The following is a 19,059-nucleotide window of genomic DNA, read 5'->3' as shown; positions in this document are numbered from 1 at the left end:
TATCGCCCCTGTCCATGTCGACTGGTCCATGCATCGGTGGTGAGGTGGACCTTGCTACTGACGGCGTTCAGTAGCGCGTGTTTTATGTGTCCCTCCACATGCTTGTGCAGGGCAGGGACGGCTTGCCTGCTGAAATAAAAGCGGCTGGGCACATTGTACTGTGGGACTCCCAATGACATCAAGTCACGGAAGCTGTCAGTCTCCACCAGCCTGAATGACAGCATTTCCAGTGACAGAAGTTTGGCAATGCCTGTCAGAGCCTGTGCTCGTGGGTGGATTGCTGAGAAAGGCCGCCTTTTCTCTCATGCCTGTACTACCGATGGCTGTAGACTGGGCTGGGAGTGTGAGGATGACTGGGAACGTGGTGCTGCGGGTGGAATTACAGTGGGTCTCTGGACAACAGTGCCAGAGGTTCTTCCATGGCGATCCTGGGAGGAAGCCGAACCAGCTGTGTGTGAGCTGGAGGAAGAGGCAACACGAGCTGAAGAGGTGGTAGCTGCCGCTGTTGGTTGGCCTAGCTCTTCAGTGTGTTTTTCTAACAACGCCGCGTGCCTGGTCCGCACATGTTTCCACATGTTGGAGGTATTGAGGTTGCTGACATTTCTCCCTCTTTTGACTTTGTGATGACACACCTTGCATTTGACATAGCAAATGTCATCTGCAACTGTGTCAAAAAAGGACCAGGCACTGCAAGTCTTGGGAGCGCCCTTTTTGGCTTTTGGAAGAGACATGCTCCTAACGGGTGCCAAAGTGGAGGCTACAGGATCCGCAGTCTTCCCCCTCTCTCTCCCTCTTTGGCCCATTCGGGGAATCTCTTCCTCAGAGCTGCTCCCACCACCTTCCTGTCCCTCATGCCATGATGGGTCAAGGACCTCATCATCTACACTACCCTCTGCCACCAACTGCTCCTCCTGGGTAGTCTCAGCAGCAGAGCACGCTCCAGAAAGTGGCACCTGAGTGCCATCAGTGGATGCGTTCTGCGGTGTGGTGACCGGAGGCACTGGCCCACCCGCCTCTTCAGACTCAGAGAGAAAAAGCTGTTGGGCATCACTGCACACTGCCTCTGTCCATGACTTTAGAAGCAACATTATTTGTTTTAGTGAAGGCAGGTGTAGTAAGTGGAACGTCAGTCTTTCTCACGGATACAGTGTTCCTTGAATCTCTACATTTGGCAATGTTATCATACCTTGTAGATGATGATGATGCTGGTGGAGTAGGCTCAGTGAAGTCGAAGCTGGGATCATTTTTCTTCCGAGCTTGGTCACTGATGAACCTGGAAAAATGTGAAAAGGGGGGAAAGGACACATCATGCTGCCTTTTATACCACGAGCTGTGGTCTGCCAATTTATCCTGCATGCCGTGTGGCAACTTGGACACTATTGGATTAACGCCATGAGCAGTATCTAGGTAGCTCAGGCCTGAGAGACGTGGGTCTAATGTCGCCAATTCTATTTCCTTTAGCTGGTCGCTCAAATCTTGAAGTTTCCTATTGTCCTTGTTAGTTATCTTTGGGAAGGTTTGCAGTCTTTTAAATAAGGCACATTCTATGGCTTCTGAGCTGTTGTAGGTTTGTTCCAGTCTCTCCCAGGCTGCAATAAGACCTGCATCTGAATAGTCCACATGAACTGCCCTTATTGTCTTTATGCACTCTGCTGATTCAGGGCCTAACCAGTTAACAAGCAAATCCAGTTGTTCCTTGCCAGTGAGATTAAGGTCTTGGATCACTGCTTGAAAGGTCGATTTCCAGGCCCTATAATTCTCGGGACGATCATCAAACTTTGAGAGACTAATATTTATTAACTCCCTGTGAATCATGTATCTGGTGAAGTCAGACATGTCTGATCTTCCACAGTCATTGTTGCAGGATGAACTTGTGGTATCCATAGGGGATGTAAGTTCTCTGGCTTATATGACTGCGACAAATCAGGTCGAAATGATGCAGCATAAGGGTTAAACTGCGGTTTAGTCTCTATAGGTTCTGCTGGCTGTGTCCTAAATTGTGAGTTAGTGCTGGAAGTTACCTTGTCGGCAGTAGGTGGCGACATTTCTTGACTTGCGGGCGCATCCGTGTTAGAAACTGGAGGTGGTGCTGGTGCAGATGTTAAATGTCTTAGCACGTAGTCAGAAGTGCGATCAGCTGAGTCCTCCATTTCTCCTTGAATAAGACAGTCTGAATTATCTTCTTGTCCCAATGCTTGTTCAAGGACCTTCAGTTTAGCAAGGGCTGTTGTTTCTTCCTTTTCTGCTTGGAGTATTTTTAATTTCCTTTGAGCCTCCATCTCAATTCTTTGAGCTTCTACTTCCACTTCAGCCTCCCTCTTAGCAAAGGAGCTTTTTACTCTAGCTTCCTCTTCCTTCCTTGCTTTTGACAACAGAAGTGTCGAACACTAAGAGACTCATACGGAGAGGAGATCCTTCCTAACTGCATTGGTTCTTCAGCGCATACAGGGAGAACCTCGGTTTTAGGAGTATCATTGGCGAGGAGTTACAAAACCTTGTAATATTCGCTTAACTAGCTCTGTAAAACGGAAATGCTCTGCTGGTAGGATATTGTAAACAACATATCTACTACATAAAATATGGCAGGGTCGGTGAAAATAGTTATCTGGAATGTAAGGGGTAATCCTGGCTTTTGGGCAACGTTGTGGCAGCTGGAGTTTGGTAACAAATTTATAAAATGGGTGTAATTGCTTTATTTGGACCCTAAGGCCAAAATAAGAGTGAATGGCTCTATGTCTAATCAATGTTTGTTTCCCAGAGTTACAAGACAAGAGTGCCCCCTGTCTCCCTTACTGCTTGCAATAGCAATTGAAACATTTGCGGCAGTAATTAGTAAAACGTCTGAGATAAATTAATTTAAATATGGGACCACGAAAAAGAAGGTGGCATTGTATGCCGGTGATTTAATCTTATTCCTAGGGGATGCTCTGCGATCTCTGGAGAGACTATCTCTAGCTGACTTATTCCTTCCAAAGACTATATTAAGGACTAGGGGGCATTCATTAGGGGGGGTAGTAATTGCAGACACTATAACAGCCTTTAAAAAAGGGCTGAGTGATTTCCTCAGTACATATAACATTGTGAGGTATAGATAATTTAATGACAAAAAATGTATAATTGGTGGAGAAAGGCTGAACTTGATGGACGTAGGTCTTTTTTTCTATCTAACATCCTCATGTTTCTGCATGGTGACCTCTAATCCCCGAAATGCAAAACTTATCTCATGATTTGCATCCCCAGTTATGCAAATTTTCTAAACACAAAAAAACAGCGACAGTGAACTAACTGATCCAACTGTTAAAGGCAAAATGAGCAAAAGGTAAGAATGAAGGCCAGTCCTCCTGCTGAGCCGCAACAAAACACCTTAAAATTTGTTCCAAATATTGATTTGTCCCTTCTGCCTGACCGATGGTTTCAGAGTGGTAAGCAGAGAAAAATTGAAAATCGATCCCCATTTTTTTTACAAAAACCTCTCCATGAATTGGAGACAAATTGCACTCCCTTATCAGACACAATGTTGAAGAATTCAATGCAGTATCACAACATGACAAATAAACAACCTGGAGTGTCTCAGCATTAGGTAACCCTCACAAAGGAACAAAATGAGCCTGTTTACTGAATCGGTCCACCACCTCCCAAATAACAGTCTTCCCACCAGACAGAGACTTTTCTGGAAATGGCAACAGAGCAAATTCCTCTTCCGGAATGTTACTTTGCACAAACTTCACAAGCGGATATAAATCTTTAATATTATTCATAGATGGCCAACAAAATAGCCTAGTAATAGCTTTCTGCATAGCTGTCACCCCAGGACTCAAGATGGAATCATTCAGCTCCTGCAATAGATGCAATCCTAGATACACATCTACAAATAATTTGGACCCAGGAGTGGTGGAAGGAGCTAACGACTGAACTTTACGGATCTCAGCTTCCAACTCTGAGTATAGCACATGACCTGAGGGAGAATAAAAGTTTTGGAGGAGAAACTGAACTAAAACTGCATGATAGTGCCTCAATCTTCACAATTTTGGACACCAGCCTGAAAGTGAGGGAGAAATTGAATCTAGAGAAAACTAAGGACACCTGGACTGTCTAGGAGTTAGCTGTTTAACTGATTCAATATACGCTAAACTCATGAGTAAGACTGCTTAATGCAGCCGAAACGCGTCGACTGGGTCAAATCGACCATGTAAGTTTTTCTTTTGTATGCACTATATTATCTATTGAAAAACAAAAAGAAAATCCAGTCCTGTTGAGCCGTGCTCCAATTTTTTCTACTTTCCTTGATGTTATGCCAGGGTGAGGCCGATGTCTGAGTTCCAGGTGGATGAGCATAGAGCAAGTGGGTGAGCTGGAACCAAGTTTTTATAATTGCTAAACTCTGATGGTCAGTGTCCACAGTGACTTGATGAACTCCAGAAAATGTCTTCATTACTTAAAGGCTAATTTAATGGTGAGTAACTCACAATATCCAACAGCATCATTTCTTTCAACAGATGAAAATTGTTTTGATAAATAAGCACCTTTTTAGGGGTCGAGTTCCCCTCTCTGCACAGAGGGAATCTCGGGCCATCTCCACTGCAGTCTCCCATTCTTCTAATGCCGCAGTGGAGTCTGCTCAGCGGAGATGTCGGTCCCAGCATCTTGCTCAGTCTGACTCTGTCCAGAGAGTTGCTGCTGCTTTTCCTGCTTCTGCCATTGAAGTCAGTGCTGGGCAGCAGCGAGCAGACGCTTCTGGGACTAAGTCCTGCTTTTCTCGTTCTGAGCATGCCCAGAGTAAGATCTCTCAGTGGAGATTGAGGGTCACATGATCAGACACTGCAGCTAAGGTCCTGTAGGTGCTCACGCTCTGTGGCAACCTCTCATTGGTCCTTCTTGGTAGGTCCTTTACGTGCTGCAACTATTTAAGGCTCGCATGGCCACACGGCCATGCGCTAGTATTGCTCTCATTTATGTACTTCGCGCCAGTGTGGTCTTTTATGAGTGTGTTCAGGGACCCGGCTGAAATAAGCCCCTAGAATGCTGGTGCCTTCGGCGAGGAGTTTGTATGCTTGTGTGTTCAGGGACCTGGTCGAAGTAAGCCCCTAGAATGCTGGCACCTCCGGCAAGGAGTTTCGTGTGCATGCAAGACCACTGACTGTTCTTGTTTAGACAGTTAGCCTGTGCCTCTGTGGTGTCTAACAGGGTGCCCTGTGAAGTAACAGAGTTAGCCTACACCACCATTTAGTTCCGCTATTTGCTAGCAGCAGGTTCTCCTGCACTGTGGACCCCGGGCTGCGAACGCATCCATCCTAATAAAATATATACATTCATTAGGTGCGATCCTCTAGCCCTAACATAATACTAGCGCCAGGGTCTGGCTAGTAAATGGCGGACATACAGCAATCTTTGCGGTATATCCAGCAGCTGGAGGGTAGGTTGGCGGCTTTTGTAGGGGATTCGTGAGTCAGTGCTCTATTCACCTTGAGCTTCTGGCTGCACGTTTTCCCACAGAGCGGGCTAAGGTGGGATTTATTGTGTCCCTCTTGTTGGACAGGGCGTTGGAATGGGCTACGCTGCTGTGGGAGCGTGGCGATCATGTGGTGCAGAGTGCTCCCTTGTTTCTGAGCACTCTGAAACAGGTCTTCCTAGGACCTCAAGTCACCCATGATACGGCGCTCCAACTGCTGGCATTAACTCAGGGTGAGTCCTTGGTCAGCCAATTTGCCATCCATTTCCGAACTTTGGCTTCAGAGCTGGAGTGGTCGGATAAAGCCCTTATCCCCATATTTTGGAGGGGGCGGGCTGATCACGTTAAGGCCACTAGGGAGATTCCAGCCACACTGGAGGAGTTAATAACTGTCTCTACCCATATTGACCTCCGTTTTTACGAGCGGAGGTTAGAGTGAGCCCAGTGTAGGCAGAGGTTTCGGCTGGCTCCTACCTTCGCCAGACCTCTGGAATCTCCGGTCCTGATTCCTGAGTCACATGAGGCCAGGGAGGTGTCACAAGCGGATTCTAACTCCTGGACCGCTTGGGCATCCAAGGTCTGTCATGTTTGCCAGCAGTCTGGACATCTTGCCACCAGATGTTCCCAGCAGTCGAGGAGACGTCAGCCTCTAGTGGTAGTCGGAGGAGGTACTCTAGATACGGCGACGTTTGCCTCAAAATTGTCCTTTAAGGGGACAATTATTATTGGCTCATCTTCCCACTCAGTAGAGCTCTGCGTGGATTCTGGGCAGAGGGCAATTTCATGTCTTCTGCCTTTGCCCAAAGTCACGCAATACCCCTGGTTATGCTAGCGCAACCAGTTACGGTACGAGTGGTGAATGGGTCGATACTGCCTTCACAGATAACTCACCAGACCATTCCTTTTTCTCTCTCCATGTCGCCATCCCATCAGGAGACAATATCTCTGCTCGTCATACCTGAGGGTATTGATGAGGTCCTGTTGGGGATACCTTGGTTACGGTACCACTCTCCACATATCGAGTGGTCTTCAGGCAGAATTTTGGGATGAGGTGAGTCTTGTGAGGGTAGGTGTCAAAGAGAGTGCGTTCAGGTTGCTACTACAGAGGTACCCGCAGATCTATCCTCTCTCCCCAAGCAATACTGGTCTCATGCGGACGTGTTCTCCAAAAAGGCGGCGGAGACCCTTCCGCCTCACCGCCCCTATGAGGCTATGTGCACACTTTGCGGTGTGCTCTGCGGGTTCTCCCGCAGCGGATTTGATAAATCTCCAGGGCAAACCCGCTGCAGTTATCCCTGCAGATTTATCGCGGTTTGTTCCGCGGTTTCTGCCTATACTATTGATGCTGCATATGCAGCAATATGCAGCATCAATAGTATAATGTTAAAATAAAAAAAAATGGTTTATACTCACCCTCTGACGTCCCGATCTCCTCGGCGCTGCACCCGGCGGTCCGGTTCCAAAGATGATGTGCGAGAAGGACCCTTCGTGACGTCACGGTCATGTGACCGCGACATCACGGTCATGTGATCGCGACGTCACCGCAGGTCCTGTTCGCACATCAACTCTGACCGGCCGGCCGCGTGCAGCGCTGAGAGGTGAGTATATCATGATTTTTTATTTTAATTCTTTTTTTTTACACCCAAATATGGTTCCCAGGGCCTGGAGGAGAGTCTCCTCTCCTCCACCCCGGGTACCACCCGCACATTATCCGCTTACTTCCCGCAATGTGGGCACAGCCCCATGCGGGAAGTTAGCGGATCAATGCATTCCTATGGGTGCAGAATCGCAGCGATTCTGCACAAAGAAGTGACATGCTGCGGGTTGTAAACCGCTGCATTTCTGCGCGGTTTTTCCCGCAGCATGTGCACTGCGGTTTCCATAGGGTTTACATGTTAATGTAAATGCAATGGAAACTGCTGCGGACCCGCAGCATCAAAATCGCCACGGATCCGCGGTAAAAACCGCTAAGTGTGAACATGGCCTGACTGTCCTATTGATCTCTTGCCTGGTGCTGAGCCTCCCCGGGGTCGAGTTTATCCGTTATCTCTCCCAGAGACGGAGGCTATGTCTCAGTACATCCAAGAAAATCTGGCAAGAGGGTTCATCAGGAAGTCAGTGTCGCCTGCTGGGGCTGGGTTCTTCTTTGTTCAGAAGAAGAATGGGGAACTGCGTCCATGTATAGACTACAGGGGTCTTAACGCCATCACCATTAAGAACAAATACCCATTACCCCTGATATCCGAGCTTTTTGATAGGCTACGGGGAGCAAGGGTATTTACAAAATTAGATCTGCGGGGTGCTTACAACCTGATTCGCATCCATGAGGGGGACGAATGGAAGACAGCTTTTAACACCAGGGATGGGCACTATGAGTATCTGGTGATGCCGTTCGGGCTCTGTAATGCCCCAGCCGTTTTCCAAGACTTTGTGAATGACATCTTCCGAGATATGCTCACCACCTCGGTCGTAGTCTATCTGGATGATATTCTCATCTACTCTCCAGATATCGACTCCCATCGGAGAGATGTTCGCAAAGTCTTTGACCTCTTATGGGCAAACTCCCTCTACGCCAAGTTGGAGAAGTGTGTGTTTGAGCAGGAGTCCTTGCCATTTCTTGGTTATATCATCTCTGCCCAGGGTTTGGCTATGGATCCTGCCAAGCTACAGGCTGTGATGGACTGGCAGGAACCCCATTCTCTTAAAGCGGTGCAGCGCTTTATGGGGTTCATTACCTACTATCGACAGTTCATTCCACACTTCTCAACGTTGGTAGCTCCCTTGGTTGCCCTTACCAAGAAGGGAGCAAATCCCAAATTGTGGTCTGAGTAGGTCTCCAAGGCCTTTAATTCCATAAAGTCACACTTCGCCAGCGCTCCCATCCTACATCGCCCCAATGTAGACAAACCATTTATCATGGAGGTGGATGCCTCATCTGTTGGTGCTGGAGCAGTCCTTTTCCAAAAGGATGCTCAAGGTCGGAAGCATCCTTGCTTCTTCTTTTCAAAGACCTTCTCACCAGCAGAGAGGAATTATTCCATCGGGGACAGGGAGTTGCTGGCCATGAAGTTGGCATTCTCGGAGTGGAGACATCTCTTGGAGGGCGCTCGTTTTCCTTTCCAAGTCTTCACAGACCATAAAAATTTGGTGTACCTACACACAGCCCAGTGGTTAAATTCTCGCCAGGCTAGATGGTCCTTGTTCTTCTCCAGGTTCCATTTCACCCTCCATTTTCTTTCTGGGGAGAAGAACAATCGCGCCGATGCCCTCTCTCGCTCCGTTGTGTCATCTGTGGAGGAGGAAGAGGAGCCTCGGCTTATTGTCCCCACTGAGAGCCTGAGAACCGTAGCTCCGGTTTCGCTAGAGTCTGTGCCTCTGGGCAAGACCTTTGTACCATCCAATTTGCGACCGGAGGTTCTCTCATGGGCTCATTCGTCCAGGGTGGGTGGACATTTTGGGACAAAAAGGACATCTGAGCTGTTGGCGAGGACGTATTGGTGGCCACATATGGTCCGTGATGTCAGGGATTATATTCAGGCGTGTGTCTCCTGCGCCAAAAATAAGTCTCCTCGACAACGGCCAGCTGGGTTACTCTATCCATTGCCGGTGGCAGACAGGCCCTGGGAGATGGTCGGGATGGACTTTGTGGTGGGTTTGCCCAAGTCTCGGGGCTGTACCATCATTTGGGTTATCACCGATCACTTCTCCAAAATGCTGCATTTGGTGCCGCTTCCGCGGTTACCTTCGGCACGGGCCTTGGCAGCATTGTTCATAAAGCACATCTTTCGCCTACACGGTATGCCAGACAAGATTGTCAGTGACCGGGGTCCCCAGTTTGCGTCTCGGTTCTGGAGAAAGCTTTGTCGTCTTCTCAGCATTGAGTTAAATCTCTCTTCCGCATATCACCCCGAGACGAATGGATTGGTAGAGAGGGCCAATCAGACCTTGGTCACATATCTGCGACATTTTGTCTCAGCCAGGCAGGATGACTGGGCATCCTTGCTACCGTGGGCAGAGTTTGCGCTGAACAATGCGGTTGCCGACTCCACTGGACAAACCTCATTCCTCCTCAACTATGGTCAGCATCCGCGGGTACCTGTGCCTATGCCCGTGTCTTCTGCCGACTCCAGGGTGGCAGACTGGGCTGTGGAAGCATGGGATATTTGGGACCGCACTCAGGAAGCCATTCAGGCCTCCAAGGAGAGAATGAGGTCCTCCGCCGATGCACATCGGCGCCCCGCTCCAACCTTTACTCCTGGCGACTTAGTGTGGCTCTCCGCCCGTAACATCAGGCTGCGAGTTGAGTCCACTAAGTTTGCACCTCGCTACTTGGGTCCTTTAAAGGTCCTCGAACAGGTTAACCCTGTGGTCTATTGTTTAGCCCTTCCGCCACGCCTTGGTATCACCGACACCTTTCATGTGTCCCTCTTGAAACCTGTATACATGTCCCGGTTTTCCGAGTCATATGCTGGGACATCGGGTTCGTCTACGGACGATTACGAGGTGAACGCTATTTTGGAGTACAAGGTGGTTCGTGGCAAAAATTTTAATCTGGTGGACTGGAAGGGTTACGGTCCTGAGGATAGGTCCTGGGAGCCTGCTGAGCGCATTCGGGCTCCGCAGCTCATTGCTGCCTTCGAGCGTAGCGAGGCCATGTTAGGGGTCGAGTTCCCATCTCTGCACAGGGGGAATCTCAAACCATCTCTGCTGCAGTCTCCCATTCTTCTCCTGCCGCAGTGGAGTCTGCTCAGCGGAGACGTCGGTCCCAGCGTCTTGCTCAGTCTGACTCTGTACAGTGAGTTGCTGCGGCTTTTCTTGCTTCTGCCATTGAAGTCTGAAGTCAGTGCTGGGCAGCAGCGAGCAGACGCTTCTGGGACTAAGTCCTGCTTTTCTCGTTCTGAGCATGCCCAGAGTAAGATCTCTCAGTGGAGATCGAGGGTCACATGATCAGACACTGCAGCTAAGGTCCTGTAAGTGCTCATGCTCTGTGGCAACCTCTCATTGGTCCTTCTTGGTAGGTCCTGTATGTGCTGCAACTATTTAAGGCTCGCATGGCCACACGGCCATGCACTAGTATTGCTTTCATTTATGTACTTCGCGTCAGTGTGGTCTTTTATGAGTGTGTTCAGGGACCCGGCTGAAATAAGCCCCTAGAATGCTGGCACCTCCGGCGAGGAGTTTGTATGCTTGTGTGTTCAGGGACCTGGCCGAAATAAGCCCCTAGAATGCTGGCACCTCCGGCAAGGAGTTTCGTGTGCATGCAAGACCACTGACTGTTCTTGTTTAGACAGTTAGCCTGTGCCTCTGTGGTGTCTAACAGGGCGCAGTGCTTTGAGTTCACGGCTGCTCTGTGAAGTAACAGAGTTAGCTTACACCGGGCTGCGAACGCATCTATCCTAATCAAATATATACATTCATTAGGTGTGTTCTGCTAGCCCTAACACACCTGGCCGCAAATTGGTCAGTGTTTTGGAACCCTGAGATAAAACTGCCCCAACCCCGACCTCCAAAATATCCACCTCCACAATAAATGGTTCTTGGAGATCGGGTTGAATTAGAACTGGAGCAGACATAGAACATTTTTTAAATTTTTCAAAAGCCCTGATAGCATTCGGTGGCCAAACTTTGATATCTGCCCCCTTATGTATGAGGTCCAGAAGAGGTTCAGCAATCTGACTAAACCCTAATGAATTTCCTATAATAGATGGTGAATCCTACAAAACGTTCTAATGCTTTAAGGTCACGAGGTTTATCCCAATCTATTATGGCTTCACCTTCCCAGGATCCATCTTACACTCATCAGCCGATAAAATGATCCCAAGAAGTGAAATTTCCTGAGCAGAAAAAAATAATTTCTCAATTTTAGCAAACAAAGAATTCTCCCTCAAACTTTGTAATACTACATGGACAAATGTAAGTGGTGACAGAGACTGGTATATGCCCTCACCCCTATAAGCACGTCCTGGTTGAAGCTAGTACTAAATGAAGCATGTTGTTGAAGTTAAATGCCGTATCTAGTGCTGTTATATACATATATTTATATACAGTATTGTGTTTATGTATATGCTGTTTCATGAAGATGATTGCTTAGGGAAAGCGCAGTACCTTTTTTAGGACACTAGATGGGGCACAGTAGGATTAGGTAGTAAAAGCTTAGTATAGTAAATAGTTATTAAAGGAGGAGTTTCCTGGGATAAGGCAGGAACAGTTTCCTGGTTGGAGTCAGAGGGGCTAGGGAGCCTGAACAGCTTGGGTGGGTCTTAGAGCCCGAGCTACCCAGTAGCTCTGAAATGCTGTAAGCGAGCAGCTCAGCCATCCAGGGCCCAGAAGGGTCAGAAGTACAACAGTGTGGAGCAGACGCTGGAAAAGAGGTCCTAAGCAGTACGGGGATGCAAGTCACTCATCATGTGTAAGATCATTGCCTGGGCTGATGCTCTCAGATCCGGCACGAAACGGACAAGGGAATACCAAGTGTAGTGAGTCTAGACAGGGAGGACGCTGCGTTGCCGCAAGAGGTAAGACGCGGGCACGTACTGAAGGACGTAGACAGAAGTGCAGGGACAGTCGATAATGTGTAAAGTATGGAAATTGATGCTGATGCTGTATCTGAACAAGATGTGCTGCGAACAGAGGAAAGTAAAGTTTTACGTTATAAGTTTGAAATGGACTCTGTCTCTTTATATGCAACAACGCCAGTAGCCGATCTTCAGCCGAAGGGACCCTGATGGTGCAGAAGGTATGCCGCAGAGGGGACATTATATTCACGTGATGGGAGATCAGGGCATGTTAAAGCACATACTCCGATCCGTACACCTCGTACACACACGGCTCAACTCCTTACACCTCATATACACAAGGCTCCGCTCCGTACATCTCGTACGCACACTGCTCTGCTACGTACACCTCATACACACATGACTCCGCTACATCCACACTGTAAACTCCTCCTGACCCCACACAGAAACTTCCCCTCATCCAGCACCATGACAACCAGCACAGCAGAGTCCTGCATACACTGAGGCCCCTGATCATGTGACCCCTGACTCCTCCCCTCCTGTGACCTCATCACAGGTCCTGTGCGCACAGAGCAGCCATATATGTGGAGTGCGGCTCTGTGGGTTGAGGTAGGTGCTGGAGGCTCCATTATTCTCTATGCGGAGTGCGGCTCTGCGGGTGGAGGTCGGTGCTGGAGGCTCCATTATTCTCTATGTGGAGTGCGGCTCTGCGGGTGGAGGTCGGTGCTGGAGGCTCCATTATTCTCTATGTGGAGTGCGGCTCTGCGGGTGGAGGTCGGTGCTGGAGGCTCCATTATTCTCTATGTGGAGTGCGGCTCTGCGGGTGGAGGTCGGTGCTGGAGGCTCCATTATTCTCTATGTGGAGTGCGGCTCTGCGGGTGGAGGTCGGTGCTGGAGGCCCCATTATTCTCTATATGGAGTGCGGCTCTGCGGGTGGAGGTCGGTGCTGGAGGCTCCATTATTCTCTGTGGAGTGCGGCTCTGCGGGTGGAGGTCGGTGCTGGAGGCTCCATTATTCTCTATGTGGAGTGCGGGTGGAGGTCGGTGCTGGAGGCTCCATTATTCTCTATATGGAGTGCGGCTCTGCGGGTGGAGGTCGGTGCTGGAGGCCCCATTATTCTCTATGTGGAGCGCGGCTCTGCGGGTGGAGGTCGGTGCTGGAGGCTCCATTATTCTCTATGTGGAGCGCGGCTCTGCGGGTGGAGGTCGGTGCTGGAGGCTCCATTATTCTCTATGTGGAGCGCGGCTCTGCGGGTGGAGGTCGGTGCTGGAGGCTCCATTATTCTCTATATGGAGTGCGGCTCTGCGGGTGGAGGTAGGTGCTGGAGGCCCCATTATTCTCTATGTGGAGTGCGGGTGAAGGTCGGTGCTGGAGGCTTCATTATTCTCTATGTGGAGTGCGGCTCTGCGGGTGGAGGTCAGTGCTGGAGGCTCCATTATTCTGTATGCGGAGTGCGGCTCTGCGGGTGGAGGTCCGTGCTGGAGGCTCCATTATTCTCTGTGGAGTGCGGCTCTGCGGGTGGAGGTCGGTGCTGGAGGCTCCATTATTCTCTATGTGGAGTGCGGCTCTGCGGGTGGAGGTCGGTGCTGGAGGCTCCATTATTCTCTATGTGGAGCGCGGCTCTGCGGGTGGAGGTCGGTGCTGGAGGCTCCATTATTCTCTATGTGGAGTGCGGCTCTGCAGGTGGAGGTCGGTGCTGGAGGCTCCATTATTCTCTATGTGGAGCGCGGCTCTGCGGGTGGAGGTCGGTGCTGGAGGCTCCATTATTCTCTATATGGAGTGCGGCTCTGCGGGTGGAGGTCGGTGCTGGAGGCTCCATTATTCTCTATGTGGAGTGCGGCTCTGTGGGTGGAGGTCGGTGCTGGAGGCCCCATTATTCTCTATGTGGAGTGCGGGTGAAGGTCGGTGCTGGAGGCTCCATTATTCTCTATGTGGAGTGCGGCTCTGCGGGTGGAGGTCAGTGCTGGAGGCTCCATTATTCTCTATGTGGAGTGCGGCTCTGCGGGTGGAGGTCGGTGCTGGAGGCCCCATTATTCTCTATGTGGAGTGCGGGTGAAGGTCGGTGCTGGAGGCTTCATTATTCTCTATGTGGAGTGCGGGTGGAGGTCGGTGCTGGAGGCTTCATTATTCTCTATGTGGAGTGCGGGTGGAGGTCGGTGCTGGAGGCCCCATTATTCTCTATGTGGAGTGCGGCTCTGCGGGTGGAGGTCGGTGCTGGAGGCTCCATTATTCTCTATGTGGAGTGCGGCTCTGCGGGTGGAGGTCGGTGCTGGAGGCTCCATTATTCTCTATGTGGAGCGCGGCTCTGCGGGTGGAGGTCGGTGCTGGAGGCTCCATTATTCTCTATGTGGAGTGCGGCTCTGCAGGTGGAGGTCGGTGCTGGAGGCTCCATTATTCTCTATGTGGAGCGCGGCTCTGCGGGTGGAGGTCGGTGCTGGAGGCCCCATTATTCTCTATGTGGAGTGCGGCTCTGCGGGTGGAGGTCGGTGCTGGAGGCTCCATTATTCTCTATGTGGAGCGCGGCTCTGCGGGTGGAGGTCGGTGCTGGAGGCTCCATTATTCTCTATATGGAGTGCGGCTCTGCGGGTGGAGGTCGGTGCTGGAGGCTCCATTATTCTCTATATGGAGTGCGGCTCTGTGGGTGGAGGTCGGTGCTGGAGGCCCCATTATTCTCTATGTGGAGTGCGGGTGAAGGTCGGTGCTGGAGGCTTCATTATTCTCTATGTGGAGTGCGGCTCTGCGGGTGGAGGTCAGTGCTGGAGGCTCCATTATTCTGTATGCGGAGTGCGGCTCTGCGGGTGGAGGTCCGTGCTGGAGGCTCCATTATTCTGTATGCGGAGTGCGGCTCTGCGGGTGGAGGTCCGTGCTGGAGGCTCCATTATTCTCTGTGGAGTGCGGCTCTGCGGGTGGAGGTCGGTGCTGGAGGCTCCATTATTCTCTATGTGGAGTGTGGCTCTGCGGGTGGAGGTCGGTGCTGGAGGCTCCATTATTCTCTATGTGGAGCGCGGCTCTGCGGGTGGAGGTCGGTGCTGGAGGCTCCATTATTCTCTATGTGGAGTGCGGCTCTGCGGGTGGAGGTCGGTGCTGGAGGCTCCATTATTCTCTATGTGGAGTGCGGCTCTGCGGGTGGAGGTCGGTGCTGGAGGCCCCATTATTCTCTATGTGGAGTGCGGCTCTGTGGGTGGAGGTCGGTGCTGGAGGCTCCATTACTGGGTGTGGAGATACAGGGTCAGTGGTTGCCCTCGTCCGCTGTCTCGGTTGTCTTTAGAAATACTGCCTGGACTAGGGCTCACACCACTGAACGCCCGCTCTCTCTCCTCGTGGGCAGAAAACATGTGGCAATGCTTTATTGAACTACAAAACAGACAGATATCACATAAAACAGTCCTGGCACAATACCCAAGATGTTGCACATTGCAGAGACTCACCCTTCCGCTGACTTGGCAGCTGTGACTTCAGTTCTTCCAGGGTCTCTACCCCATCTGTAGCACGCAGACAGAGAGGAGGTAATGACAAGCTTCAGAAGATGACAATCCATTGAGTTCATACAAGGTACAAGGCCAGTTGATTAAATGATCACAACCTGGCTTCTTCAAACATCTCCATGGAACCAGATGACCGGCAGGTCCCAATCCTGGCTTTCTCAAAACATATCCATGGTTCAGCGATGGTCAAATGTGGCAGCTCTGTATTTCTTCAGTTGGAGTGATGATCCCATGACTTCTGTAATGTCGACTTCCTGAACATGGGCAGATCCCATGAAGGAGGCCATCCCTCACTGCTGGAGTGTGCAAACATGCATAGATTGTCCTTCAAACATTTTGCCTTTATTTCCCAAAGATAGTAGAACAATAATAGGAAAGATACAACATCTAATCAGCAGCCAGTCAACCATTTGCAGCCATTGAAGATTAAATCAATTACAATAAGGGCCAACATTCATTGTCACATGAACTCTATCTCATGTCCCTGGGCCTACTGAAATAATATGTCTGAAAAATTCAGGTTAAAGGGAACCTGTCACCCACAAAATGGAAGGTGAGCTAAGCCCACCGGCATTAGGGGCTTATCTACAGCATTCTGGAATGCTGTAGATAAGCCCCCGATGTATTCTGAAAGATGAGAAAAAGAGGTTATAATACACTGTGTTCCAAATTATTATGCAAATTGGATTTAAGTGTCATAAAGATTTAATTGTTTTGTTTTTCAAATAAACTCGTGGATGGTATTGTGTCTCAGGGCTCAATGGATCACTGAAGTCAATCTTAAACACATGTGATAATTGGTTTTCCAGGTGATTCTAATTAAAGGAAAACTACTTAAAAATGATGTTCCACATTATTAAGCAGGTCAGTTTTCAAGTAACATGGGAAAGAAAAAGGATCTCTCTGCTGCTGAAAAGCATCAAATAGTGCAATGCCTTGGTGAAGGGATGAAAACATTAGACATTTCCCGAAAACTTAAGCGTGATCAACGTACTGTTAAGAGATTTGTCGCTGTATCTGAGCACAGATGTGTTTGTGCTGATAAAGGCATAATGAGGAAGATTTCTGCCAGGCAAGTTCATCGGATTAAGAGAGCAGCTGCTAAAAAGCCATTACAAAGCAGCAAACAGATATTTGAAGCTGCTGGTGCCTCTGGAGTCCCTCAAACCTCAAGGTGTAGGCTCCTTCAAAGACTTGCTGTGGTGCATAAACCTACTATTCGGCCACCCCTGTTGTGAATTCCGTTCTCGGACTCCCTCCTGTGGTCATGAATGGTACTGTGGTGAGTTCTGTCCTTGGACTCCCTCTGGTGGCTTTGAGTGGAACTGCTGGTCCTTGAGGTTGACTTTCTCAGCTGCCCTCGTTTATTGCTATGCTGGCTTCCCTATTTAACTCCACTCAGATCGTTACTTCATGCCAGCTGTCAATGTCTCAGTATTGGTTCAGTTCTCTCTTGGACTTCTCTGATGACCTGTCTACTCCAGCAGAAGCTAAGTCCCTGATAGTTCATTTGTTGTTACTGCTTTCTGAATATATTTCTTAGTGCTGCTAAATTCTAGTCCAGCTTGCTATCATGATATTTTCTTGCTAGCTGGAAGCTCTGGGGGTGCAGAGTTGCACCTCCACACCGTGAGTCGGTGTGGAGGTCCTTTTGCATAATCTGCGTGGTTTTTGTATTTTTTTGTGCTGACCGCATAGTTCCCTTTTCTATCCTCTGACTATTTAGTGAAGACTGGCCTCCTTTGCTAAAACCTGCTTCATTCCTGTGTTTGTGACTTTCCTCTTAACTCACAGTCAATATATGTGGGGGCTGCCTTTTCCTTTGGGGAATTTCTCTGAGGCAAGGTAAGGCTTCTATTTCTCTCTTTAGGGGTAGTTAGCTCTTAGGCTGTGAAGAGGCGTCTAGGGAGAGTTAGGTACGCTCCACGGCTATTTCTAGTGTGTGTGATAGGAGTAGGGTTTGCGGTCAGCAGAGTTCCCACTTCCCCAGAGCTTGTCCCTATTTCAGGTTTAATCATCAGGTCATTCCAGGTGCTCCTAACCACCAGGTCCATAATACACCCCTAAACAGTGTTCACAAGCAGAAATGGTTGCATTGGGCCCACACATACATGAAGACTAATTTCCAAACAGTCTTGTTTACTGATAAGTGTTGAGCAACCCTGGATGGTCCAAATGGATGGAGTAGTGGATGGTTGGTGGATGGCCACCATGTCCCAACAAGGCTGCAACATCAGCAGGGAGGTGGAGGAGTCATGTTTTGGGCCGGAATCATGGAGAAGCAGCTGGAAGGGCCCTTTAAGGTTCCTGAAGGTGTGAAAATGACCTCTGCAAAGTATATAGTTTCTGACTGACAACTTTCCTCCATGGCATGAAAAGCAGAAACGTGCCTTCAGGAGCAAAATCATCTTCATGCATGACAATGCACCATCTCATGCTGCAAAGAATCCCTCTGAGTCATTGGCTGCTATGGGCATAAAAGGAGATAAACTCATGGTGTGGCCACCATCTTCCCCTGACATTAACCCTATAGAGAACCTTTGAGGGATTTATGTTTGCTGACATCAATCCTAGAGGTTAGTTTTGGAGAGACATCTGTCAGACAACCCCAAATATTTTATTTGTAAAAAAAAAAAAAAACCCTACCCCTGGTTCACGAAATTATATAAAAAAAATTAAAAAGCCTTTCTGGTTCCAAGGAGTCCACGGATTCCAACATAGTCGACAAATGGCAACCTGAAAAACCTAAAATAAAAAGAGGGAATTAAATGAATATAGACAAGAGACAGTCCTTCATTCACCATCATAGTTCAACCTATGGAACCTTGTTCTGAGATTGAAGTATCATAGGTCACTATGGTTCTCACAGTATAGCCATTCCCCCATTACACGGTTTATTTGTGACGCTAGTTACTATTCATGGACAAAATCAAAAGGTCCAAGGTCAGGAGCCAGGAGGGTTTGTCATAGACAGAGGGGTGATACAAAAAAATAGTCAGATCATGGTCCAGGGGTCAAAATACCAGGACGATAGCGGATCAAGCAAAGGGTGAAAACACACAGATTCAGAGCACGGTCCTAGGTCAGGCAGCAATAGAACAGAGCACAGTGAAACAAGGCAAACATACACCAGTGAGCAAAAAGCTACAATTTGCACTATTCTGAGGCAGAGAGCTGGCTAAATACTCAGGTAATTAATTGACCCACCATAAGTGTACATCACCAGAATCATCATCATTAAATTAATATGTCACCAGAACCTCCATCAGTACATGAATACATCACCAAAACCACCATAGGTATATGAATACATGACCAGAAACAAGAGTTCTTGAATACAATAACTAAGCACAACAATCAATTGTCATATCAATTCAGCCCCATAAGCAATTGTATCGCATGAATTTACAACCCTACAACTCCCAGTATGTCCTTAAAAATGGTAAGATTCTGGGAGTTATTAACAGCCATCATCACACTGTGGACCATACAATAATCATTTACATCCAGGTATCTTATGGTTTACATCTTCTCTGGAGTTGTCTTTCTTTTGATCTCCATCTTGTCACAGGTGGTCTCTGCATTCCTCCATCTTCTCCGGTCTTTTGCA

Source organism: Ranitomeya variabilis, chromosome 4 (assembly GCF_051348905.1).
Source record: "Ranitomeya variabilis isolate aRanVar5 chromosome 4, aRanVar5.hap1, whole genome shotgun sequence".
Classification (NCBI taxonomy): Eukaryota; Metazoa; Chordata; class Amphibia; order Anura; family Dendrobatidae; genus Ranitomeya; species Ranitomeya variabilis.
This window is presented reverse-complemented; position numbering follows the sequence as displayed.